The sequence below is a fragment of the Cyanistes caeruleus genome, chromosome 2 (genome assembly GCF_971803275.1).
Source record: "Cyanistes caeruleus chromosome 2, bCyaCae1.hap1.1, whole genome shotgun sequence".
Lineage (NCBI taxonomy): Eukaryota > Metazoa > Chordata > Aves > Passeriformes > Paridae > Cyanistes > Cyanistes caeruleus.
Window position 1 is genome coordinate 96,529,382 of NC_141702.1, and position 27,305 is coordinate 96,556,686.

General features: G+C 39.2%; 1 long non-coding RNA gene across 5 annotated transcripts in view; it reads left to right on the plus strand.

Annotated features, from left to right (window-relative positions):
* The first annotated feature begins 20,651 nt into the window (after positions 1-20,651).
* The window catches only part of LOC111926150 (uncharacterized), a 151,382-nt gene continuing 144,728 nt past the window's right edge, over positions 20,652-27,305 (plus strand). For all 5 annotated transcript variants that reach the window (XR_015283672.1, XR_015283674.1, XR_015283671.1 and 2 more), the window contains exons 1-2: positions 20,652-20,998; positions 25,595-25,700. This is a non-coding gene — a long non-coding RNA (uncharacterized LOC111926150). The remainder of the gene's footprint in view (positions 20,999-25,594; positions 25,701-27,305) is intronic.

The following is a 27,305-nucleotide window of genomic DNA, read 5'->3' on the forward strand; positions in this document are numbered from 1 at the left end:
TCCACGAGCCTCACTGTGCCATCTGCAGTACTTGAAGGAAATTCCTGCCATGTGTCTTTTGGCCAAGGAGACTGATAGTGCCTTCCTCCAGGAGATCACTCTTGTTAGAAGCAGAACAGTAAATGTAAATGTGCTGCACTAAATATTTCCTACAGCACAAAGAGCTTGAAGGGTGAGTTTCTTACTTAGCTTTCTGGTCACTAACATGGGAGTCTTCATACTATACATACAACTAATCTCAGAACATCAGAATGCCATGCACTCCCCTTTGGAGGAACATTTTAGCAGTAATACTCCTGGGGTCTTTGCTGGTCTTGAACTATTTTTGGGAATATTCATTGCATATTTTGCTTTGAATGCAAAATTATTCCTCTGCATTGCAAAGTCTGTTTGTACTGAACTTTTCTTGACTAATCTGGCAGGACCAGGGAGGGATGAGCAGAGATAGTAGAGACTGTAGCTTTCCTTAAAAGCTACTTGAGATTTCCCTCAAGTCGGATTTTTCTTTTTCTTTTGTTACAGCTGAGATAATCCAGACTTCTGTTCCAGCCTGTGCTAGCAACCAACAGGCACAGACGGACAATCCAGTACCTAGAGACTGGTAGACTGCAGAAAGGAATTAATCACATTTTGTTTCATTTTCATGGATCCACGAGGCTTGTAGAGAGGAAAATATGTGGCATGGCTTGCTGTGATAGCCTAAGCTCCTTCCCAGTAGGTTCTATTTGTTTGCTGTACTATTATGTGGACTTCATGGTTAGTTTTGGCTGGAGTGTTTGGAAGTTAATTGGTTTTTATTCAAAGCAATTTTATTGTGCCTTGCAAACCATTCATAAGCTGTCTAAGATGGATCAGTATATTCATGGATACTCTGTTTCAGGGAAGTTTGTGTTTTACAGTCCAATTCAATGAGTCAAGCTTCAATCCACTACTGCATGAGTTTTCATAACAGTATGGACTGCAAAAGCCCCACAAGGAAAACATCCGACTAAACTAATGGCAGCTGAATACACGATACTGTGGAAATGGCCAGTTTCTCTGCAAATTAGTGGCAGGCAGTAGTGGTTTTCACTGGCTGTAACATTCCTTTGAAAGTAAAAAGGCTACCTGTCCAAAGTGTCAATCTGTGTTGCCATTTAATATTCTGAAATGTAATTATTTTCCCAAAAAATGCGGTTCAGTTCTAACCATCTTTCAACCCCTGTCCACAGGAGTCAGTGGCATTCCAGAGAGAGAGACTAAGATCAGGATTTTGCCCACTACCTTAAAAGATCTACCTACAATGATCTATCTTCAAATGTCACTTGCTGCTGGTGTCAGTAAAGGCTGCCACTGAACTAGCTCTGTGTTTAATATGACTTGCTGCAGCAGACAAGGAAAATTTATTCCAGAAAGAGTAACTGAAACATGCTCCTGGGGTTTTTATGGTTGCATGGTGTAACCCAGCCCTCAGCAAATCTGTTGCCCCACCAGTATTTTTCCAGTTTGTAATTCTTATATAGATTTGTTCCAGCTCCAAAAAGAGGTGAACAAAGACTGGAAAAAGTATATTGCACATATATCTCTAAACCTGAAAAGGTAATTCTGCTGGATGAATAGCCTGATGTAGAAAAAGATACAATGTTTTTCTGTAATGTTCTAGGTGATGGTGAATGAAGTAGGACTGCTCTGTAAAAATTAATTTTTTTTAGGCCTATTATAATTAACAGAAATTGGGAAAAAAGCTTCTTTCTAATTTTAGATTGCAAAATATGGAATTACATATTTAACACCTCCAAAACTGTGCTGCAGACAAATACATTTGTGGAAATGCAGACAGGTGCATGTTATGCAGGCCATGGCATATCTCTTCAATTAACCAACAATTGTGCATGCCAATCTTCATAGCATTTAAGTGCCTGCTTTGCAAGAGCCAGAAACAAGTATTGAAGATGTGGAGAGCCTGTCCTTTCTATTCATAAAGCTTTCTAAGGCTGAGTGCTTGGAAATCTTGTAAAGCCAAGGCTTGGAATCTCCAGTATGCCTTTTTGTACCTCTGAAGAGTTTGAAAATACCAGCTCCCAAGGTGTGCAAGCGGCTGTGTTTTTCTTAGATTCCCTCATTATGAATCAAACTTCATGTGTGTATTAATTAAAATTTGTCAACTGACTAAACAAATATTCATGTTATTTTTTTGAAAAATAAAAATAAAACCTCATGGTGTAATTCTAGATACTTTTAAATACTTTTTAAGGCTTGTAGCAAGTAGCTGTTGCAATGAAAAGACTAAAAATTGAACTGTCATTAAAATAATATCAAGGTAATCAACACTGTTGAGCTGTTGAATACCTTTCAATATACCCACTTTTGAACCAATCTAGAAAACATGCATAAGTTTGTCTTCTGTGTGTCCACGCCAAAATAGAACTGCTCCTTGTGGCAAAGTTAGGCAGTCCTATAGAGGCTCATAGGAGTCTGTAAGATAAATGTCTTAAATTTGAGATGTTTTGTTTCATTTCAGTGACAGCTAAGTAGATAAATAGTAAGAACTTAGTTCATTTGCTTGCCTGGTAAGCAAGAACTTAGATATTTCACAGCTCTTTACTTATATATTACTTACATATTTACTTATGTATTACTTATATATTTGCATTTATTTATATATTATTTATATTACTGTAAGTTTTGGGGGAGGTGGATGGTCTTAGAAGCATGAAGATTTGCATCCAGTGGTGAGGCCCCGGGACAGAAACAACTGTGCTAGAAATGTGTTTAGAAATATTCAAGTGTTTATTAAAATTTCCTAAATTCCTGATAGTGAGGTCCTGAATATGTGATCATGGATTAACTCTGGGCCATTAGTAACTCCACCAACCATATTAATACTGATTTGGTCTAAAGTGTGTGAGCTGACTAGTTGTTTCATGTGATGTGATGCACTCGTTCTTGATCCAAAAACGGCATGGTATGGTTTGCACTTGATTGAAAAAGCAAGATTTTTGATCCTTTACACTGTGTTGTACTTGCCATATAAAGTTTAAATTAATTATATCCAGTAATTCTTAAATTTATTATCAAAACTTGATCATCCCCACATAGAAGAAAAAAGTAGAAGATACCAAAACTAACTTTCTCCATGTACAGCTCCATTTTTTATTTTGCGCAAGTGAAAAGTACTCAGCAATGAACAGAGAAGCAGATGACCAAAAGGAGGAACAAAACAACCATGGTAGGTTTTCTCAGGAATTAAAACAAAAAATCTCACAGATTACTGCTAAGATTTCCCAAGTGAACATTGACTTAACATATCTCTGCACTTTTTCTTTCAGCCCCCTTTGAACTCATTATTGGTGCTTTCATGAATACATAGCATACCAGAGAATAAAATCTCTGTTGAAAACAATTTGTGGAGTTTCATGAATGTCAGTGATTAAGATCTTTGCTACTCCTGTGTTAATCTAAAAAATTTTACATCAGCAGTACTTGAATAGAAGCAAAACAGGAAATTAATAAAACCCCATGAAAATCTTTTCAGGGTATGTTACCTAAGCTGTGAATCAGATGAGGAACTTGTCTAAACAGATTAATTTCAACAGTACATAGCTTGTACAAAGTCATAATGATGTACACATACCTTACCCCAGCCAAAGTACTTTTGTTCTTTGAAAAGCTCTATTAGAGGTAAAAATCTGTAGAGACAAGTTGACGAGGAGCCCCTGAGCCTTCAAGATACTGCAAACACCACTGAGTGCTGTTACCAAACTTTGGGTGCCACAAGTGGCCACGCTGGCTGGAGAATGGGGCAGCCTCTCCTCAAAACATCCCATCTGAAAGGAGACAGTGTTTGCTTGCTGCCTTTTTTTTTTTTTTTTTTTTAATGGAGATTTGGATGATTCAAACTCCAGACATTTGAAGAAAATAAAAATGTTTGAATGCCTTATGAATGAGTCACAATGCAATTTTAGATCTGTCTTTTGGCATGACAAAGTATCTATTGTAGAGAAAGGATTTCCTGATCTCAAAAATGCTACTGAATCATTGGTTTACGAGAGCAAACTTTTTTTTGCAAAATCTCTGCCATTAAAAAATATATTTTTTTAAGCTTTTCATTTGAGACACAGCTTGGGTTTGTTTTTTTGTTGGTTTTTTTTTTTGTCAAGCACTCTCAGTTGTATTTACAGTGCATTTTCACTGTTGTAAATTCCTGTTAGACTGCTTGGAAAGGAGAAAGAAGCAACAATTTTTCACAGGGGGCAGGCAGAAAGGTTTGGGATTGACTACCTGGGACCATTACTCTAACTTTGTTGAGTTTCTTACTTAAAACAGCCTGTTTTTCTTTTCCATTAATCTTATTTTTATCATGACCTTGCCTAGCTTTAAAAAAAACTGAAATAAATGTAGATTGCCTACCTATTAACAAATGAAATAAGAATGTAGTAAAAGAAAACAAAAGGAATAAAAGAAAATAATAATAAACAAACAGAAAAAATACATAAAATAATTTAAAATAAATCATTTAAAATAAATCATTTAAAATAAATAATTTTAAAATAAATGGAAGAACATCAGAAATCCTGATTTCCCTTCTAAAGTTGCCCAGAGGTTACACAGTGTGCAATGCATCAATTTTGCACTCTATTTTTACACTTAAAAGATATATGTATGTAATGCATGCATGCATTTTAATTCAAATATTCAGAAGTTCAGTATGTTCAAAACATTAGCACTGGATAGTTTTAAAAATGTCATCCTTTTTGTCTGTTTTACATTCTCAGGCTAGGATATGGGAAAAACTATAAAGTGATTCTACCACTCTGGAAAACGGTGTTAATATTTTTGCTTAGTAACAGGCTGGCAAACCTCTCTTAAGATAGGTTTTCTGGTTTTAATTGATACGTTTATGCTACTTAATTGCATTTTTTGCATATTGTCTTTATACATTTAACATGAAATAATGACTTGACTTACTGGTGACATAGGAAATCAGTCTTGTGGAGTCAAGACCTGGACTTCAAGGAAATCCGAATTGCAAGCGCGTTCATAGTTGTCAACAGAAATTTGCTACCTCATTTCAAGAGCTGAGATGGCTGAACATTGCTTCTTGAGCAAGAAAATACTGAGCAGTACATGAACCTTAACAGGTAGTTACAGAGCTCTGCTTGCTACCTATGTACGTGCTGTATCTAAGTTTTTCCTACTTTGGACTAATTTCCGGATTCTAGACTATGGGAGAAATAGTTTTGAGTGATCCATGGATCACTGCATATTTTTGGTTCAGTGACTACCTTCATATATTACCTTTTCAAATATATAGGAAACAGCAATCAAGTCAAGATTTGTTTATTTTTAGCTCACGCTTTCAGTTGTAAAAGTCACTCACACTTTTATTTGTGCCACAAGCACAGAAATTTTAATATTGCAAATGTTGTCATTTCATGCAAAATTAATTGGTGAGGCAAGAAGGAAGGATAGGAATGTTTGTTCCTGACATAGATTCAGTATATATTACAATCATCCATGAAAAGATTTCAAGTATGATGTTACCTTTCTTTCCTACATCAAAGAAAGAATATTCAAGGCAAAGCCATGATATGTAAAGTTTTCTTGAAATGAAACATGATATAAAAGCATTTCATATTTTCCTCCCCAAATAAATATAATTGTGGTTTTCTTAAGGGTATAAAGGACCCATAGCAATTCTTCAGAAAAGAAAAAGCAAAGTGGCTTTTATCCAGGCTTGGTAATAGTCTAAACTTAAAACAACCTTTGCCTAATTTTGTCCCAATAGTACTGGTAAGCACAGACTGGCTCATGGGCACTGCTGGACAGGCTGTTGGCATGGAGCACATCCCGGCCTCAGGAAAGTTTGCTTGAGATCCTGATGTCAGTATTGATCTTCTTTGGCTTCAAAGCCATGATCTCACTCATATATCAAGGTGAGTGCAAATAAACTGATGTCAGCAAAAAATGATTCCAGCCCCAAGAAGAACAGGTACGTGGAATGCCAGGCATATGTTGTGGACCCTATGCTGCCTCTCTGAAGCATAAGAACAGCTTGTTCATCACCCTGCCTCCTCCCTTAGCAAGGAATTGAAGTCACCATGCAGAAGGATATTGACAGAGCTAGAAAAGCCTTCAGAAAGGTTGACATGGTTTCTACTCCCAGGTGACAAGTAACAGGACAAGAGGAAGCACACTCAAGTTGCACTAGGGCAAGTTTAGATTGGATATTGGGAAAAAAGTGCTTCACTAAAAGGATAGTGAGGCATTGTAAAAGACTACCCAAGGGAGGAGTAACTGTCCCTGGAGTTATTTGTAGATATGGCACCAAGGGAAATGGTTTAGTGGTGGACTTGGCAGTGCTGGGTTAAGGGTTGGACTCAGTGGTCTTAAAGATCTTTCCTAACCTTAAAAATTCTATGATTCTGTGTCCACCCTCAGCAGATGCTGGCAGCTGCGCCCCAGTGTGCAGGTTTTCCATGCAGTCTATCACATCGTGCAATCCTGTCACTTCTAACTGACCTGAGAAAGTTCTGTTTAAAGTCCTCAAATTTTTCTGCGGTTCTCATACTCTAGTATTTTATCACATAATTACCAGTAGGGAAGCTTGACCACAGACAATTTGTTTTAGCCATGTGTGGATGGATGGATTTTGGGGAAACAAGGCAGGCATCTAATGAAGATTTGAGAGAAGTTTCCAGCTCTTGCGTGTGCAGCTATGAGGCTCTCCAGTGGAGACACTGGTGTCAAATATGATGCAGCTGTAGGCTTTCTGTATTTCTGAGGTGAAATGCCAAGTTTGAAAGATACCCTGTTTGAACAGCTTAACGAGCAGACAAGAGGGAGCCTGTGGGTTTGTGGCCGCTGCCCCACAGGGCACCACAGAGACCTCACAGCTCACGTACCTCTCTCTTTGCTGAGCAGCCCTGCACACACCCCGGGCCTGCCCCGGCAGCATTTGGGTTAATGCCTGTTGTTCAGGTGTAGCATTAACCAACAACCTGCACAGAGTTTTGTGCCTGTGGAAATCAGAACAACAGAATTTACTGCAGGGCAAATGCAAGGGACAGCTTGTGTTTCCTGGCAGTATTTATGTTGGCAATGCTTTTGGAAGCCAGCGTGTTTCAGCCAGTGTTTACCCTTCTGCACATAAAAGAAGTAGAGACTAAATTTGTTTTCAATGAAGGGGGAATATAATATTTCAAGTGCTGGTTTTTTTTAAACATCATTTTCCTTGTTTATTTTTTCTTTCCCATTTGTTTTATCCATATCCATTTACTGCATTTTTCCCAAACTTTTCTTTCCCATATTCTTTATCACTGCATACTTTTTCCACTAAAGCTTCATTTACTTTTGAGCATTTATTTGAAGCTCTTCTTACCTTGGTCATAGTATTTTGCTGTTGCCAATCCTTCTAATTTTTTCACCAAATAAGTTATATTTTTTATTCACATAATGACTATGTGCCTCTAGTTTATTTTTTATTTAATTGTACATAATTAGATAACTATGGAATTGAATAGAGGGACATTGGAAATAAAAGTGAAGTGTTACAATGTGGAATTAACGGGGTTTCATGCACATTTATTTTTCTTACTATTTCTTATTTACAGCTATTTGTTATTCTAACCACAAAACTGTGGTTATCTTTTCTTTTTTCAGCTGATTGATAAATTCTGAAGGAGTAAAAAGATACTGGAGCTGTTGTTAGTTGGTATCTCAAATTCATAAATGCAGCAAAAACAACTCCTCCATTTTTAGCTTTTTTATCCTTGTATTGATGAACAGAAGACACTTGAAATCCACAGACTATTGAAAGTAACTGAAATACTTGATTTTATGATGCCATTTTGACAAATCTGAAGCTGACATTCATGTTTTTCACTAGGGTCCAAGCTTCTTCCTTTCTAAACAGCAATATTATCCTGATATGTTCAGACTAGCTCCTGAGATAGATCAATAAGAACCTTCCACATTTTAAAAGTATAGTTTCCCTCCTGTATCAAGCTCACATCTCTGATCTGACCAGCATATATTAGAGTATTTCAGTGATGATAAAATAGAAATGCTCCTAATGAACATGCTGCAATGAATGCTCATAATACCCTAGTAATTATTAAAAGAGAATAGGCTCCTGGGCCTTCCATTTTTTCTGTGATATGGGCTCTATTCTATGTCCCTTGGGATTTCATTAATCAAGACATTCAGTGCTGCATATTATAGAAGCCACTCAAAGACTTCTTCTTTTTTCCCCGCAGGAGAGAAAATACACTTTCAGTGTGTTGTCATTTGAAGAAACAATTTTAAATTATTTATAACCAAGTTCTTCAGACTTACTAATAAATTTTATATAAGATGCTATGGAAAACAAACATACATGAGACTGTTGAACCATGATATCACTGTTTTTCATTGTAAAATGGCTAAAAACCCAAAACAGCATTAGGAAGATATAAAATTCTGAATTTTGTAGGTGTCCTGTTCACCACTAAACTGTGGCACAGGAGTAAGTTTTCAAGGGTGCCAAGTGGGCTTTCACCTTCCAACCAGGGCTGTTGGGTACAGCACTGTATCCTCATGACCCATGCTGTTCCTTGATCCAGCTTTTTTCTCACACATCAGTTGGGTTAGTCCCAAGTGATGCTCATTGGTTTGGTAGTATTTCTTCAGAAATATTTTCTTTCTCTTTACTCTTATTCACCAGTGTTATGACAGAAAAAGACCTGGTATTGTCTGAACATCCCCTGTTCTTTGTGTGTCAGAAAGTTTATTAGCACTGGTGGGTCAGGGGAATGGCTGTTTTAGTATTGGCACAATCACTGGAGTTTATTTTGGAAATAAATTGCTGGGAAGAAAGCTGTAAGGAAAACGTTTGCTTATGCTGCACATAGCTCCTAAAGAACCTGACCTTGTAGTTCCTGCAAAACCTGACCTTTCCCTATGTTTTATATCACCCTTATAAAGTCAGCTTGCATTGTCTGGTGGCAAATTCCAAACTCAAGAAATCATACATAACAGGCAAATAAATTTTGGGGTTTGCTGTAGTCTCTGGCAGGGGTCTGCACAATGTTTCCCATGAAACAGACACTTTATAGAAGACTGAAGTGCACACTTCTTTCCAAGAGCTCTATCAAACTACCTCTGACCATGGCATGAAAACTGCCTGGGCAGCCCTGGGGCCTGCACTGACCACCCTAATAGGGAAACAAAACATTGGAGAGAGAGAGGGGAAGAGTAAATGAAGCCACATGGAAGTTTTTTAAGCAAATTATTGAGCAATGTGTTGTGAGATAAAGTACTGATTAATGCCTCAGAATGAAAAACTTCTAAGTATTGCATCTTTTTCTTGACCTTGAGGGAGCACAGAATGCTCTTAAGCCTGATTTCCAAGCCTTTATTAATCAAGGGAAAAGAAACTGTGTTCCTTGGACTGTATCCTTTGCTGTGATGTACTTAGGCTAAATTATGCATCAAGTTTACAATGAGTATTTTGACAGTCCAAACAGATACATTAGTCATTCTGCATTAACTCAGTTTCTAGGGGAGTGGGAAAGTGCACTATCTGTTCCTATGGTATTAGAAAATAGCCTGCACAGAGTTCACATGATACAAGAAGAATCATGAACTTCCTTTTCCAAGGCACTGTTTCAAAACACTGAATGGATTTGATGTGGAAAAATCACTGCAAGGTTTGCAAAGATATGGTCCAGGTGGGTCACCTGAAACTTCACATTATTAAGTCCACAATGTGATGACTATTACTCCCCTGAATGTTTGTCTCCAGATCATATGGTGGTCTTTACTTTAACCAAATCCCTTTACTAAACTTGAGAAAAGGGATTTGTGAACTAATTCCCACGATCACCTGTAAGGATCCCATGTCATAGCACAGATCATGGAGTTCTGTGGTGCCCTGATGTGCTGGCTCTGTCCCCAGGCTGTTGTAGAGGATCTACGACCATCTCTTCTCCATTTTACTGAGTGCAAAATGGAGAGATATTATGAATGTGTGAGTAGCCTGGGGAATCTATCACCACAGTCAAGGGACTGAGGTAGGATTTGACTATATACAGTAAGGATGGATTTTGCCTTGGTCTTGTTCATGTTTGCCCTTGTAACAGTTCACAGGAAAGACACTGGCAGAGTTTTAAATAAACCAAAGGAGACTCCAAATAGCTGCAAAGTTGCCTATTAATTAAAGATACTTATGCTTATGATCCCCAGGCAGCCAACGTGGCTGCAATGCTGCTAACCTCAGATTTGCTGTAGAATTGTAATGCAGATCACATCATCTGGAGCACCACATCAGGTGTATCCTCACTGAAGTGATAAAAACATTGTACTATAGAATGTGACTTTATGAATGCATAATCCAAATATGCTGTCTCTGCATGGTGGTGTGCTGCTGAGGAAGTCACTGACATGCTGCTTTACTCCAGAGATCTGTTCAAAGCCACAGATACCTGAAACAGACTTGAGTTGTAAGATTGAGCTAATACCAAAATGGCTCATTATTTACAAAAAATCAAACCTGGGTTGTTTTTTTTTTTCTCTGCCTGAAATGAAACCTAGAAATTTGTTGCATGCTACAGCTCACAGTACTCTAGTTAAACTGTCACTGTGAAGCGTATTTTCCAGATCTGAGAACATACAGGGAACTGTAAAACATATGAGAGGATGACTTTGTGTAAGTGTGGTCTGTTTCCTCACAGAATATGACTGTTCATTTTTATCAGCCATGTTGCTAAAGACCTCATTTACATTGGTCCAATTTGAAAAAGAAAAGCCCCAACTCAAGAACTTGTTTTGATGACACTTTACAAAACCCAGGTAAGAAAGACTGAGATTTAAATCATCCGTGATCTTAGACAGATTGGGTTGCATGAGTCTATTTTTTATTTGACTTCTTTAGGGACCATGTTGCAGTTTGGAACTTTGAACACGGTCAGGATTTTCCACTGCAATGTATTGAAAAGTGTACAGAACCAGCTTTAGTAATGTATTTTCTATCCACCAATCAGAGCTAAATATTTTTAAATCCTATTGATATTAGTGAACTCTGTGAAATATTTTTCCATTTTGTAATAATTAGCAGCAAATCTAAGCCTGCCTTTCTTAGTCATTACACGTATCCTGTGCTCCCACAGTAATTTCCCACAGGCTGCAGTCCAGCCTTCGCCTCATACCTGGGGATGCAGTTCTTTGTGTGATATCCACAGAGGCTGGACCCCAATAGGCAGATGTCTTAAGTTGTCATACAGTTGCTTAGCAGATGAACCAACACAAAAACAAATTAATTAATGCCTTTTTGCTCAATTCTAATACAGCATTCTGTGCATGTCTAATAATAATAAGCCATAAACAAGAACAGTGTTACCTTTTCAGCTATGAAGAAAAATGTGTATCTAAGTGGATAATCAGGACATCTATCAGGAATAATACAGGATTTTCCCAGTTTTCTTATGGTGACTGAACTATATTTCTGCTTCTATAAGCTAAAGACTGAACCCAGCTACACTATGAGTGGGAGAGACAAAACTCATCCCAGTTTCTTCACTGTTCCTATCAGTGAAGGCACATTGACCCAAGCTGTGAAAATGGGAGACAGGGGAAAAAGATATGCAGAGTTCACTTAGTCTCCCTTCACTGTCTTTAGGAAATCTATACAAGGTAAAGTGAAATCTAGGCCCAACTTCTGGAGAGGGCTTTGCTAAATCATTTTTATCTTTCAATCACTAATTTTTCTACAAAAGAAATTCAACAACACTATCATCCAGCTGAACTTTCGTAAGAGCCAAAGAATTTATACTCCTTCAAGTTTATTTTCTGATAAGTGCTGCAGAAATATAAAGTGATAATATTTAGAACTGATCAAAATGAATATTAATTCTGTAGCTGAATTCAGTGTTTTATTTTGTTTTAATTGGGCCCCAAACTGCCATCAGAAAAATTAAACTTTCCAGCATATTTTATTTAGGTTTATCTGAATGTTTTTCCTTAAATAAGACTGAAATACTTGAGTTTGACTCAGTCATAAAGAAGGCCAAAATTAATATTTTGATAACACTTTTCACACAGGAAAAAGAAGTGAAAAAATTAATACAACCCTGTGAAATGTTTCCTGTAATCCCCTCATCCATGTGGATAACAGATCATTTGACAATTTTGACTGTACCTCACTGTCACAACAGAAATAAAAATGTAAACATCAGAAGAGTCAAAAACATCATTGTAAACATCAAACTAAGTTTTTTTTTTATAAAATAAAGCCTACTATATAAGGGACTTGATGTCTTTGACCTACCAATTTCTCTGGTGAACTAAACAAATTTCAGCCATCTGTTTTCAGTTATCTGGCACAAGTATGTATTTCTCGTAGCTTAATCTTTGATTAAGCTGAGAAGGGAAATGAATAATTTAATTGAATTGCATTTCTAGATAGAAGATTTATTCCCAGGATTAGAAGCTGTCTCCTCTCCCAGGTCACAAGAATTTACAAACCCTGTGTCCTTAAGTCTACTCCTCTGTGGATGTTTGCCTGCATCATGAAGGATGTACATAATCTGATACCACTGATGGAATCAGAAGAAGGATCAGGGCTGGAAAAGCTTAGAGAGCAAAATGTACTCAGAGCTGCATGGGATACTCATAGATAACTTGCTTCTAAGCAGACATGGTTTGTTCTCTTTTTTAATCTTGCTACATTTTTTGCTAAATTTAATGAAAAAAAATATATTTTTTGTAACCTTTCTAAAGCTGTTAGAAGAGTGCAGAGTTCTCTCAGATAACCAAACACACATGAGAAATTTTGGACAAGCCAAGATCCACCTACTAGAGGAAATTATTTGAGATTTCTCTAGAGATAACACTGAAAATTCAAAATGTGGTTGGATTTACTCACTATTGCTGCAAGGTAATTGAAAATGGTCTCTAGGTCTTGAGGTCTTACACCTTATTTTTTTTGTCATAGCACACGGTGGAAGAATTTTTCTGGAAACACTCCAGATCACTCAAAGACATGTAATTTCCTCAGTTTCTAGGGCAAGAACAACAGAAAGTTGTTTTAATCTTTCCAAGTAACATAGTTACGCAACTTTAGATTTTATGAACCTACATTCCTTCCAATTAAAAGTACCATTTAATTAAACATAGGAGAAGACTGATAACATTAATCAAGGGAACATGAAAATAACTCATTTGTGTCAGCAATATTGAAATTCCTTCAGCAATAACTCAGATGAACAGATGAAGAATGCCACCTACAGTTAAGGACAGGAATCTTGGCCTCTGCCAGGGTACCTGTTTCGGGTTTCTACACTGTGATCAAAACACAAAAGAACATTTAATAAATCACAGCAATACTAAGCAAGGTAATAAATTGCTGAAGCTGGATGATACTGCTATAAACAAAACTAAAAACTTTAGAAAGTGATTGTCAGGCGATTGATCAAGTGAGTGATCAATCAAGTGATTGAAAGGCATGGGCATTCAATTAATTTCTTTCTTCAAGAGCACATGCAACTTCTTCCATGAGCCTGTACGATATTTTTTAAAACACAGTAGTCAGTGTGCTGACATCCAGACTGTCTACATGGAAATTCACAGCAAGGATTGTGAGAAGTTGAAATAGTGAGAGGTGCTTTACAGCCTTTTCCACCATTATGCTAAAATTCTGAGAGAGTTCAGAGGATTGTGATTTAAGATGAATGCTCTATGCTCGAAATGCAGGTTTATCTTTTTTCTAGCCAAATAGTTATTAGACTATGCAAAATGTCTCCATAGAAAACATTCACTACTTTGAGATACTCTGCAGTACTGACAATAGCTGAAGGCACAGTATTGAGTGTTGATCAGGTCGTTGCAACAGGCAATGCTTGAGCTAAAAGAAATCTTTACCTAAAATAAAGTATTTTATTCATCTATCTCATCTGTTACGTAGAACTCCCAGCAGGACAGCAGCATCACTGGCTATTTCAACCTAATTTCCCCAGTACAGTGAATGTGATTCAATTGTTCAGATACTGACTTATTGCCCCTCTGATACTGTCCAGCTCTGAGCCCTCTGTGACTCTGCTTTGCCTTTGCTTTCCAGGCAGAATGATGCATATTCTGCTTCAAAAAGGTGGGTCACACAAAGAGTATCCAAGACTGTGCTCTGGGCAAATGAACACAGTGTCTGAGGTTTTGGTCTGTGGGATGTTTTCCAACTTTTGACAGCAGAACACTTCTGAGCAGAGATTGCACAAACAACAGTCCCTTAAATTCTAAACCTGGCCAAGCTACGAATTCTTTGGACATTATTAAGGTGATTAAATGTTTGTTATACAGGTTGATGTTGTTTTTTAGAAATAGCTGAGAATAATGAAACTGCAGTTTTACTCTCTGTTTTGGCTATAACTTTGACTTTACTTTAACAGTTGGTTTTCTAAAACCCTTCTGCAAATTGTGTAGAGAACTGCACCTTCCCTGTAACCTCGGTCTGAAGCTCAAAATGCTGCCCTGCCATGATGGGCCCCTGTCTACCACAGACCATCCCTGACTATGGTTGAATGACAGGCTGAAGTCCATGGTCCTAATCATGACTCAGACATCAACTCCTGGCGTTGACTGCAGTGATCTGCTTTCCTTTCCTCTCTCTAAAACAGAGAGATAAAGCCAGCTTTGAGAGCGCCATGAGATTTCAAGTTCATAAAAGGTTAAGTGTAAGAACAAGGAAGTGCAGTGTAATGATTTAATAGACTTCCCCATAGCATATAAAAGTCTTTGGAAGTAAATCTGACTCAGGTAATAAAAACAAGATACAATGCAAAAAGAATAAAAAATGTAGCAGTGACCTTTTGGGTCATTAATTATATTTTTGTGAGTAGGCCTTCACCAACTGGGTGTTGAACAGCACTTTACCAATGGTTCCATTGCCATGAGCCAGGTAACTGGCACAGAGATCTGCCTTCCTGATTTGCTTTGAAAGATTGGCTTTTTGTAATCTGGGTGTTCCTAAACCAAATTTTTTCTTCTGTGAGTCTTTACACTATAGCTCAGTAGAGACTGCAAGGCTATTGCAAGATATGCAGCTCTCTCAGTGTTATCAAGGGTATTGTGAAGGTTGTGGCCTTTTTGGTTTTAGCTTAAAGCTCCATTTTTTGGAATTCTGGCAGTAAATCTCTTTAAAGATGAAAATAAGACCAACAGTTTCAAGATCAAGGGAAAATAGAGCCCAGGATGCTTATACTTTCACAAAATGCTACTAAGCAGAGCCGGGACAAACCACAAGTTTGTAATCTGATTTGACTATTGATTCCACAGAGAAACTGAGAGAAGTCTTTTACTTGAGTTTGCTTCCTTCAGAGTACAAGGGAAGAGGATGGTTTGAACTATTAGGTTGCCAGTATACAACAGCAAGCAAACAAGGAAATAAATTCATGCTGGAAATTGTGGATGCCTCTTGCTGGCTGGTATTAGCTACTAGGCATGTGTACTTGCTGCCTGCCAGGCTGGAGTTGGATGGACAGTTCTGTCTGTCAGCTCTGTCTGTCCTTCCATTACTTCTTTTCCTTCACAAAGCAGCATACCGGTTTCATACAAGGTCAAGCCCTTTGTCTTTAGAATTTTCTTTAGGTTATTAGGAGCTGTGTCAGAGGCTTGAACTCTTTATTGCTTTACGAAAATTAAATTACTTTATTGCTAGTCAAGATATTCCTCTAAATTTGTGTGGCTTCTGTTTCCTTTAGTGCAAGAATCAGGAAGAGAAAAGGTAACAGCAGCTGAGGTCTTGGTGGTTCCTTGCAGAACTGCAGCTGCGGTTTTGGCTGTGACTGTGCCCTGTCTGAGGCAAGGTCATTTCCTTCCTCAAAGGGCCAAGCGCACCAACGCCTGCACACAGCGGATGGGCTTTGGGAAGGAGCTGGGTGCTGTGCTGGGCAGCGCTCTGGGACAGGGCTGTGGAGGCTCTACTCAGGAGCAGAGTGCAGAGGTACAGAGTGTTTACTACCACGCTGGCAGCATGGCCAAAGCTGCATTATTTTGATAAGAACTGAGTCATTTTTCAATGGGCAGTTATGCTGCTAAGATGTCAGGATTTCTCCTTTTCCTACTTCTCTTAGCAGGTTTTCTATAGCTCAAAATTTATGTTTTGATTTGAGCAAGGCAAAAATTCTGGGGAAAGGCAACAACATCTCGGGGGCATTTTGTCCCGTTGCAAGCCACCAGCAAAACTCCCACATGCTGAAAGTCAGTCTGAGAGGAGGCACTGAAGGCTCCTCCATCGTTCTCAAGAATGGGAGTGTGACAAGGGCTGCTAAAACTGGGGAAAACCAACACTACCTTTTGGCAAAAATTGAGACTGTCATCACAAATGTGTGTTTCTGATTGAAGTTTTTAGAGATGGTAAAAAAAAGAGTATCAATTTATCTGTATTAACATAGGAAATGCAGGTTGACATTTCCTATACTGATTTTTACCCTATGTCAGTTTTCATTTAGTCAAGGTTGTGGTCTAACACATATTAGAAAGTACCTTCAAAGGATACTTCAGAAAGTGTAAAAGTTCTTTTTTTTTTTGCTTTTTGGGGGACAGGTTTTGGTTTGTGTGTTTGTTTTTTTTAGAATCAATGTCTGTTATTCCAAAACCTTTGGTTTTGTGAATAAATGCATTCAATGTGGATAGTCATAACCTTCCTGGGAAAACCAGGATGCTTATAGAGAGAAAAATAAGAGCTAAATGTGGAAGTGATTAGTATAAGATCATGAGGAGCCCTCATGACTTCAGGAAACCATGTGGCCATTTGCATTTACATCCCCTCTAACACATTCATTGTTGAAGCCTAGAATCTGTCAACAGCATAAATCAATCCCCTGCACATAACACTGAGTTCAAGTTTATTATACCATCAAGGTGAAGCTCAGCTATCCCTGCTGTCATGCTGCTTTAAATAAGCAAATAGATGAAGCTAATTTAAATATCATCTGGTTTTCAAGAGAACAGAACTCCTTGCTTATATTGCAAAGTTGTGTTGGATTGGATTGGAAATAACAGACCTGAGTGGGGAATTTTTTGAGTGAGGCAGAAGTGAAGGGAAGTGAAAACTGATACTGAGTTTTTATATAATGCATCAAAGTTTTGGCACGGTTATTGGCTTTATGAGTGTGCAACTCTATCTCCTAATGTGAATTAATTTCACCCTCATGACAGAGCAGTGAGTATTGTGCTGCAGAGCTGGGTATTATCTTTTGGGCCCTGGTGCAATGAGCCAAACTGGTATGACAGACATATCCTGACTGTTGGGTTTGCTTGTTCCTTCCTTAGAACAGAGAATGGGCCAGCCATTTATGTCGTGGTGTGAATTTATGAAAAGAATTACACAACTCAGGTGGGGATAAAACTAGTGACACTCAATGGAGACAATTTTAGTATGGTTCATAATTCCTTCTATTCCTGCTAGAAACTTCTGTAACTCCTCCCCACATTTTATAACAATACTGAAATATCAGGTGGATGTGAATGCTTCACCTACAAGTTGCTGCACTTCTGAACTCAGAAACAGTTTTAAACTTTTTCCATTTTCTGCAGATCAGTTTCTTGACATCTCTGCTAGGCAGATGGAAAACTTTCCATACCTTTTTAGACACCATGAAGCAATAGAACTCAGAAAAAGATAAATTGCATTATTCTATTTTTCAAATTCAACATTAATTTACATGGCAGACCTGCTTTAAGTGATCCAAATAAAACTCTGTGTCTACAGTCAAGTGTAGTTCTGTTTGTCTGTGTATTTTTTTTTTAATATTAAATTGAATAATGCCTTTTATCACCTTGATTGCATTGTTCTTGGACTATTATGAAAAATTCACTCCCTTCTGTCTGTTTACCTATCTCAGATACTCATGGTAGTGCCTGATGGTATATCCTGAGGCACATTGAAGGCAAATGAGCACATAGGCCCATATACAGGACATTCAGCTGGGAGACCTCAATCCCTCCCCATTTTCTGGTTTGTGTCTTGAAAAGTTCTACAAACAAACAAACAAACAAACAAACAAAACAAAACATAACAAATAAAATAAAATAAAATAAAATAAAATAAAATAAAATAAAATAAAATAAAATAAAATAAAATAAAATAAAATAAAATAAAATAAAATAAAATAAAATAAAATAAAATAACAAAAACAGCAAAGAATCCATCACCGGTTCACCATAGACTTGATGACAAGGAGGAGAGGCAAGATTGATGTCCTGTTCTTAAAAAGCTGGTGGAGAGAGATTTTAGCTGAGATTTCCCACTATTTAGCTGGTTGTTGCAGTCATTCAAGAACTGATGGCTGGAGAGGGAGGAAGGGGCAAAACACCCTCTACTTCTCTCCCTGTGTTCACTGACTATTGTTAGAACATGAATAGCAATGAAATTGGCATAATCATCCAGTTGTGAAAGCTGCAAAGCATTTGGATATTTCAACGAGCTAAGGTCTTGTGTGCTTGTGTTGGACATTGCAGGCAGAAGCTGATGCTGAGACAATATGGGTATTTGTAGGGTTTGGGAAGCAGGAGAATCAGCACTATGGGACTTTGGCACCTGTGGTCAAAGCCACCTGTATGTGGCAAAGACACACACACTCCTTACCATTAACAAAACTGCGTGTCTACTTCCCAAACTCTGTAATAGAAAAAAGAAGCTTCACTTTTGTTTTCTCTGCACAGCTTTAGCTTTGGCCTCTGTCAGCAGTAACAGAAAGTTATGTCTTTTGGCATGAGAGGATGTGCTGCTGCAGACCTGCAGAGGTCCCAATCAGGAGCAGCATTAATCAGCACCCCACAGAGGATGCCAGTGCGGAGTGAGCAGCCAGAGGCACTTGCAGCTGGGCACTGTGGGGCTGATGTGGGACGGAACTTTCCTGGGAGCAAGAGCCCACACCAGACTGCCACTGCACAAGCTGCTTGTGTTAGGTGTGTGATGTGGGACAGGCTCCAGCTGCACCTCCTCATGGACATAAGGAACGATGGTCCATTGGCCACTGCCTGCCAATGTCATTAATCACTTGCTAATGTGGTGAGTGTGCTTAAACTAGTATCAAAAATAAAAATGAGACAATGACTGATTGGAAAAGCATTTTCTTTATCCCTTATGAGCCACATAGAAGAAAATCTCCTGAATAATTTATCAGCCAGCTAATGACTGAATACAGCTTTTATAATGCTGACGAAATGGTGCTAAATTCATCCCTGATATACTCTATGGAATTACACCGGGGAGCAATTTGGCACAGTCAATAAATTGCAGACATTTTTAACTGTTTCAGTATCAAAGGAGCAGTGAGTAGGTAGCAGCAATAGCTAGTGTCTGAAGAAACCTTCATATTATTTGAAATGAGTGGGATTTTTTATTTCCTCATTTGTAATGTTAGTTCTAAAAACAATACAATTAGAAAAACTAATGAAGACTCTCATTTAGAAAACATTGCATGTAGCCCTTCATTGAAGATTAACTGTAGTCCCAGGAAATAATAACAAACAAGTCTAAAAAAAAATACCTTACACATTGAAATACAGCTCTTTCCTGTTGATTTATCTTCTAAAAGTAATTATTTGTTGTCGTTTCCCTTTCAAGCACAGGGAATGTAACTTGTCATCTATCAGAAGCTATTCATTAAAAGGAATTATTTTGGTGATTATAAACTTGCAAGAAAAGATACCAAAACTTAAGTGAAAGGAAAATGAACAAGCTAAACCTCTTCTTGTTCCTTATCCCCTCAAGATCTGGGTCCAAATTTTGTGAAAAAGATGTATTTAAAAAAGAAAAAAAAAAAAAGGAACTAAAAGATAAAAATAATTGAGTCAATTCTCTTGCTGCTGAGTCAACTCATTGCTTTATCAATGAAGGAAAAAGATTTTTCAAGCAGGATTTAGGGAGGAAGGTGTAGATATGGACAGCTCAGGAAAAGTGGCAATGGCAAAGACAGCTCACTTTGGCTAACTGGGAACAGTGAGAAGTTCTAATGACTGGACTTTTCTGTAACAGGCATTGAGTGCATAGTAATTTTTAATTTAAAATTAATTTCCTGGTAGTTTGTTCTTAATAAATACAAAAGTCACAGCATGGGGGGAAAAAAGAGTGGCCAAACCTCATCTTCTGAGGAATTAGGATGTTTCCACCCCTACCATGTCACGCCACTGTGTCTTAAAGTGTTACCATGTATCCACTACAAATTCTGGGAATCCGCTGAGTGCTTTGGAAGATGATGGATATTTCTGCTGCAAACTTCCATTGCCACTGTGCTTCTGCCACAATTATCATCATGCGCTAAACATAAATGCCAAGTTTCATGTCATAGTAAAACTGCACATTTTCTGTGTTCAGACTGAGCGGGGCAAAACCGCTGTCGTGTAGCGAGTTCTGCAAGCACTTTGGAGCTGGCATTTATGGGATCAGAAATGACGCTTAGCACATAAATTCGGCGTGACACAGACAGCACGTCTGGCTCACCACGCAGTTGTTTTACAAAAGCTCCAAATCCTCCAAATTTACAAGGATAGTAAATTTCTAAAACATACCAGTTACTAAACCGAAGAATTGGACATTTACAACTTGTGTTTCCCCACGGATATTCCCCGCCGAACATAAATCCCGGCGTGCGTCACAGCTGCTCCCCTCGTAGGAGACTTTCCTCGCCTCAGCGAGCAGAGACAAAGCAACGGCAAATGCTCCCGGGCCTTCGTGGCATCCCTTCCAAATGCCACGGCTGGGGTGTGACCGGAGCCACCCCTCGCTGCGTTCTGCTGCCCCTCGCTGCTCCCGTTCTGGGTGAAAAGTGCCGGCTTTCGGCGCCTCCGCGGCCTCGGCGCCTCAGGCGGCGCAGCGCTGCCCCCCGGCGGCCGCGCGGCCCCGCTCTGCCCTGAGGGCGGGCGCTGAGGGGCCTCAGGCGCCTCCGGCAAAGCGGGACAGAGACAGGGACCGGCGCTCACCTCCCCACGGGCTTCGCCCTGGGTCCCGTGGCCGTGTATTGGAGATCAGCTTGGGGGCGTTTAGGTGTGTATTTGCCAGATATTTCACCCAGTGAGTCCCCTCGGGGGCGAGGATTAGCGGCTGGAGACTGGGCAGCCGTGTGTCCTCACGGAGCCGTGTGTCCTCACGGAGCCGTGTGCGTGGAAGGGCTGCGGGCAGGGCTGGGGGGGCTGACACTCCCCTGGCTGCAGAATGAGAGCCGTGGGGTTTTGGTGCTGGGGTTCCTGGCAGCAGCGCTGGAGTTCTCCTCCTGTGCATGCACGGAACTGAGAAAAGGGGTTTATAAATCCGCAGACAGATTTTTGCGGCCAAAAGGGACCATCAGACAATCTCGCCTCATTTTTTGCATAGCGAAGGCTGCAGAGTTTGGCTCAGATCTGCACTGAGCTTCTAATTTGCTTACTAAAATCATCCTCCCCAGAAAAGCATCTACCCTTGATATGATGAGTAGCAAGAGTTGGGGAACTCACCACATCTCTTGAAGTTTTGCCACAGTAACTTATAACTGTCACAATTAAAACGTGCTCCTGCAATATAATTTGATTTTTTGTCTGGCTCCTGTGGCTGCACACAGGTCTCAATCATTCTGTCCTTAAAGTGAAGGGGTCTTGAATCCCTCTTTTTGTCTTTTCTGAAAGTTTTTATGTGACAATCAGCTCATCTCTCACTTTTTTGATAACATGCACAGACTGAACTTGCCAGCTCTCACTGTATTGTGCTTTCTCCAGCACTCAAATCACTTTTTACAACCTCTCCAATTTATCAACGTGCTTTTGAAGTTACTCTGCTAAGGAGTGAGTATACAGAGAGGAATGTGCGGTGCCACTAACTAGCTAGCACTAGCACTAACTAGTATTATCAAATACCATTAAGAAACTGGAATTTACTTACCAGATGCTGCACTTTGTAGTAGAATTGGCTACGACTAGGCTGGTAGTAGTTTTTTGGCCTTGAATTACAAATCTTGCATGTTTAAAAGCCAATATGTAAGATAAAAGCTTCCTGCCTAGGCTTGGGCTGCTACGTCAGAGAGCTCTGCAGGTGTCTGATCGAGAGGCTTGCAGACAAAGAGTTGTTCCTGAGGGAACAGAGACTTTGGACTATGCTTCAGTGCCTGAAATAGTTCAATGCAGATGTTTGATATACTCAGAAAGGGCTTTTTAGGACTAAACAGAACCAGCAAACTGTGGTCTTGGAGTCAGGAGAAGATTTCCATTGCTGTCTGGTCTAGGGGAGCTGCTCTGTTTAGTTTTGTGGGATAGTGTTCAAGTGCCAGCAGCATTCAGGTACAAGGTTTGTCTCACAGCTCTTAGGAATATAAGACCTCAGTTCTCTGTATAAGCTTTAAAATTTTAATTTGCTTGTTTTACCCCACTCTTGCTGAACAAGCTTTTCCTGCAGATTTTCTCTGCCCTTTCTGGGGTTAAGTTTTGTCTTGTCAGTGGTGTTCCGGGAACATACTGGCCACCTCTTGTGGAGGTGATTTAAATTCCTTCTGTATGTTGTGCTTTCTGTTTTACCCTCCTTACCCATCAATGTGTTCCTTTTGTTTCACACATTGTTCAGTGTAGTTTGCTCTTTCCCCTCACCAACATGTTTCCCACTCATCTGTGGCACTTGCTTGGCTGAGCCTGAGATATCTGTTGAGACCTATTCATCCTTCTTATTCAAGGTCTTATATTTAGCTTGCTCTTGGTTGAAAGTTTCCTCATTCCTTTGAGGCAGAAGCTTCAGATATTCCCTAGCTCCAGATATTAACCAGACAGGGGTTTAGATCCACAAGCCATCAGGAATAGAAAGGCATGTATGCAAAAGTTTGGGCAGTTGACCTGTTGTAGGACTTTGCTGAAAATCTTAGAGGCTGAGTAGCAATTTCAAAACATATTTTCAAGCACTCCGCTGTTGAAAATTCCCACTTGAATTCCTCTCTGTGGTCAGATCAATGAAAGCAGTACATGGGGGTATTTGATGGACTAAATGGAGTGATTTGTCTCCAAGCTGTTCCTGCCTGTATGTTAAGGGTCTGTATGTTAAGAGTGAAACATTTGAGAATCTGCTCATTTCTGGGTCGTATTCAGTCATGTCTGAAGGTTTGAAAAAGAAGGGCAATCAACCCCCTCCCTTCTGCAGCATAGAAATCAGATGATAATGTGATTCCAGTTAAATACCTACCCAGATAACTGCCTGATAACACCAAACTAGCTGGTGGTTCCAGCCAGAGCTGACTTGTTGCTTTCAGCAGAACTTTCTGACGTGATGCTGTTTGTGCCTAATTGCACAAAAGTTGGTTCATGGCTTGTGTCCAGGCTCTCCCACCATCCCCATTTCCTGTTATTGGCTCATGTTTCAGTTTGGCTGCAGGCAAATCAACTGTGTTTTCTCAAGCAGGAAAAATCAAACCCCACATGGGGACGAGCTTGACGCTGAAGCGTGCCCTGCCAAGCACTCGGACCTTCAGGCAGTTTGGGCCAGTGACTTGAAGACACATTTGGCCATGGCTAACAGAGACACCCTGGGATACAGCTTGTGCAACTTCAGTGTGTGGCCACTCCCAGCTAACCAATTTCCTGAGCTTTTCCTTGTCTACTTACCAGAGTTATCTCTTTTCATAAGAATTTCCAAACTTTAAATGCTTCCTTCTGCACTGATAAAAGGCAGTGGAACAAGACAGAAAAATTGTACTTTCATAGTCTTTTTATGCTTTCATAACTGCTATTTTTATACCATTTCAGAGAATTGTCTTGTTCTGATATTTCACTGGAACATAGAAGATCAAATTGAAGAGCATCACATCCTAGTGATTTTGTGTAATAAATAAGCTGAGGCATAATTTTTGTGATTTACAAAGTCAGCAGCCACCTGATATTTGTAATGTACATGTGATTAACATCAATATTTGAATATCTAGATAGCCTATACCCTAATATATATGATCTGTAGATTGCTCTTACGTCAGCTGACTTGCATTACTCTGCGCCTACCAGTCATTAATATCGCCTCAGTCTCTCCATAAAAGTAAATGTAACATATCTAATTGCAGGTCCAGCTTCTGATTATGTGAAAAGCATGGACAAAAACTAAAGATCTTGTATATATGTGCTCTTCCACTGGGGCATAGGCAGAAGAGATTCTAGAGGGCTGTTGTGCAGCAGCCATGCAGAGATGGGTAGGAGAGGGTCTTGTGTTTGCTGCTTACAGTGCGTCCTGCCACTGGGGATCAGACATGGAACAGGACAAGAGCCTGTTGCTTGGTCTTCCTCTTTTTGCCCTGCTTTGTCACTAAGGAGACAAAGGTGTTGTGATGGAAGTATTGCTAGCGTAACAAATGAGGTGTGCCACAGCTAGAAGCAGAGACCAGTTAACAAATAATGGTAAACTTATTTTACTAAGGCTCACCACACTTTTAGGGCATCCTCAGGTCCCACAGAGTTACAGGGCTGAGAAGAGCAAGGACAGTGGCAGGAGCCTGGAAATGGAGAGGGAGGCTGAGGAAAAAGGATGAAGGGAAAATTAGAAGTGCAGATCCAGCCTTCTGCTTGCCAGCTGTGCCTACACCTACACCATCATCTACAGTAAGATCACCTCTGTACCCATAGGAGAAACAGTAAAGTGAAGGTTTACTTAGTGTGAACAAAAATCAGATGTTAAATGGAATGGATGCTTAAAAGCCTTGTGCTTTTACCTGCCTATCTGGTGAAGTGATTGTACCCAGAGCAGATCTTTAGCTTTTCTCTCTCCACCCTTTCTGTGCACTCCCACTTACCAGGTAGGTACCTCTTTGTACTGAACACTGTGAGCCCTGGTCTGTGCTTGGGGCTGCTATTATCAGCTTTAGAAGGCTGTTGATAACTTTGGTGACTTGGTTTTGATTGAATCAAGAATAAATGAGCCAGAAAAATACATGGAATATGTTATTCGAATTTGTAGGACACAAAAGAATTCTCCAATAAGGACAAGCAATCATATGCTGTATTCCCAGCTAAATATAGAATCAGTGAATTTTTGAACAAAAAATAAATCCCTTTAAAAGGAGACTGACAGTAGTGCCAGATCACTCAAATCCCAACAACAACAACAAATATATTACAAAACCCAAAAAAGAGCGAGATGAGGGAGCTGGGGCCCAAGGCAAGCTGCAATTGTTTCGCCTCTTCTGGAGATAGAAATACCTTTGTCTCAGAGGAAATAGAGCAGACATTCTTTGTAGCTGATTTCCTTCTGACTTCCTCTGTGCTAGAGATTCATGTTTTCCTAGAGCTTTTTGGGAAACTAAACCTTTCTGCTGTGATTTCACACTTCAGTAGCTTAAGTCCAGCTAGTTCTCAATATCAAATTTTGCTGATGTTAACAAAAAAAAAAACCCAAAACCCTACCTAAACTTCTCTTTACTTTCCCTAGCAGACCATTTCACCCCCTTCAGAATATTCATGCACTCCAGCTTGTGCTTTCCTTTATGACCAAGCTGAATATTTAAGTTGCTGGTGGCAAAGTTCATGTTTGCATTGTTTTCTCCACTATTTAGTCTGGCATCTGTTTCAGTATCACTGCTTTGTGTTAGAATTAGCAAGGAAAAAAAGAAGCATATTTATGCAGTACAATATGTTTCTTAATCATTTCCAGATGGCAGATCCCATCCTTCCTTTCCTTATGATTCACTGAAACTCAAAACACTGTATGGAGTGGTCTGGAGGTGAAGAAATAGGAATGAAAATCTCCTCAGGGAAAGGTTGGTATGATTTGCTTTTCATGAAAAATCTGTCAAAGGAAAAAGAAACTTTCAAAATAGGATCTGAATTGGTAATCACTAAGGGAGGAATTTATTAATCACATTGAATGCAGGAAATGGACTAGTAAACTGTGTGATGATAAGATCATCATCGCAATCTCATGAAAATGGACTTTCAGACGTTGCCCATTTAAAATCAAATGTATTAACATATTTGTTCAATGTAATTTTTCCTCTCTATTTTAAGGAATATACCTAATTTTTTGAGGTCACAGCAGAACATTTACCCAGGCTGAGTTAGCCAGGCCAGGCAGCAGCAGCTTCTGCTGTAAGATCCAGAGAGATGTGTAAGGATTCATCCACAGAGTGCTGCTGTTGTTTGGCTGACATCTTTCCACTTCACTGAAAACTGCCTTACTAAGGAGTTAGTAAAAATCTTTTCCAGGCAGTGGAGATGCTGAGATTCCCAGCATGTGAAGAAGCAGATTATAAAGCTGAACAATACTAGAGACATTCTGCAGAGTGGGGTGTCTGAGTGCAAAGAGGGTCTTGTGTCCCTCTTCACAGTTCTGTTTGACAAAAGCCATTTAAGAAAATGTATAGATCCTTATTCCCAGATGTTAAAGAAATATTCTCTCAGCTGTTCTGGTCACTCTTGGCCTCTGATTTTCAAGCACAGATATGATAAGTGAATTTGTATTGGCTGGTATAGTGCCAAGAAATCAAGCTGAAAGAGACTTTGTGACAAAGTTGATTTGTTTTTCCAATGAAAGTCATCTCCATGAGCTTCAGACAATAAAATGACACACAGTTGCCATCCTACTTTTCAGAATTTGGCAAGAACTCTTTTCCTGGTATTATGAAGATGAAAATGTGTTTATTTCTACATGTAAGATTTATTTATTACCTTTCACTTCCATTTCCCATTCATCTATCAGTCCAGGAAAAGAGCATGTCAGTATAAAACAAACAAAATACATGATATGTGGGTGGCTCCAGATTTACTGCAGATTCCCTACAAAAGCCTTCATTGTGAAATACCCCTGTTTGGATGTGGTGAAAGCTGAGTTTCACAGATTCCTGCTGCTCTCCATTTGGATGACAGTGCTGTAGTCTTTAAATGACCAGCATGATTCAGTATGTTTTGGTTTCTGTCTTGTTTCTTTTTGTGCCTCTGATAACTAACTTAGCCTGGGTAAATAGCCTCAGTAGCACTATCTTCTTCAAATATAGAAGTATCTCCCATTTAGCCTGCAGATGTATTTTACTTTGCCCTCAGTGGGACATCCAGAGAAATTAAAGGCCTCAGTGTTTAACTCTTCCATAATCTCACTTTTGCAGAGGGGACATGAAGCTTGACAGATATTATAGAAAAATAATAGTCAGTTAGCAAGGCTTGCAAGACTTGATTTTGTGATTGCAGCTGCTGTGAACTGGCCATTTTCAGGGTACAAAACTGCAAGCCTGAAAGGAAAAATAAAAAGAAATTCAAATTTTGTACCATCTTTAGTTGTGGAAGAGATGATTTACAACATAGGCACAGTTGTCGCCCAAGACTCCCTGTTTCTAACTTCTGGAAAGATACTTATTTGATAAATTTGCAGA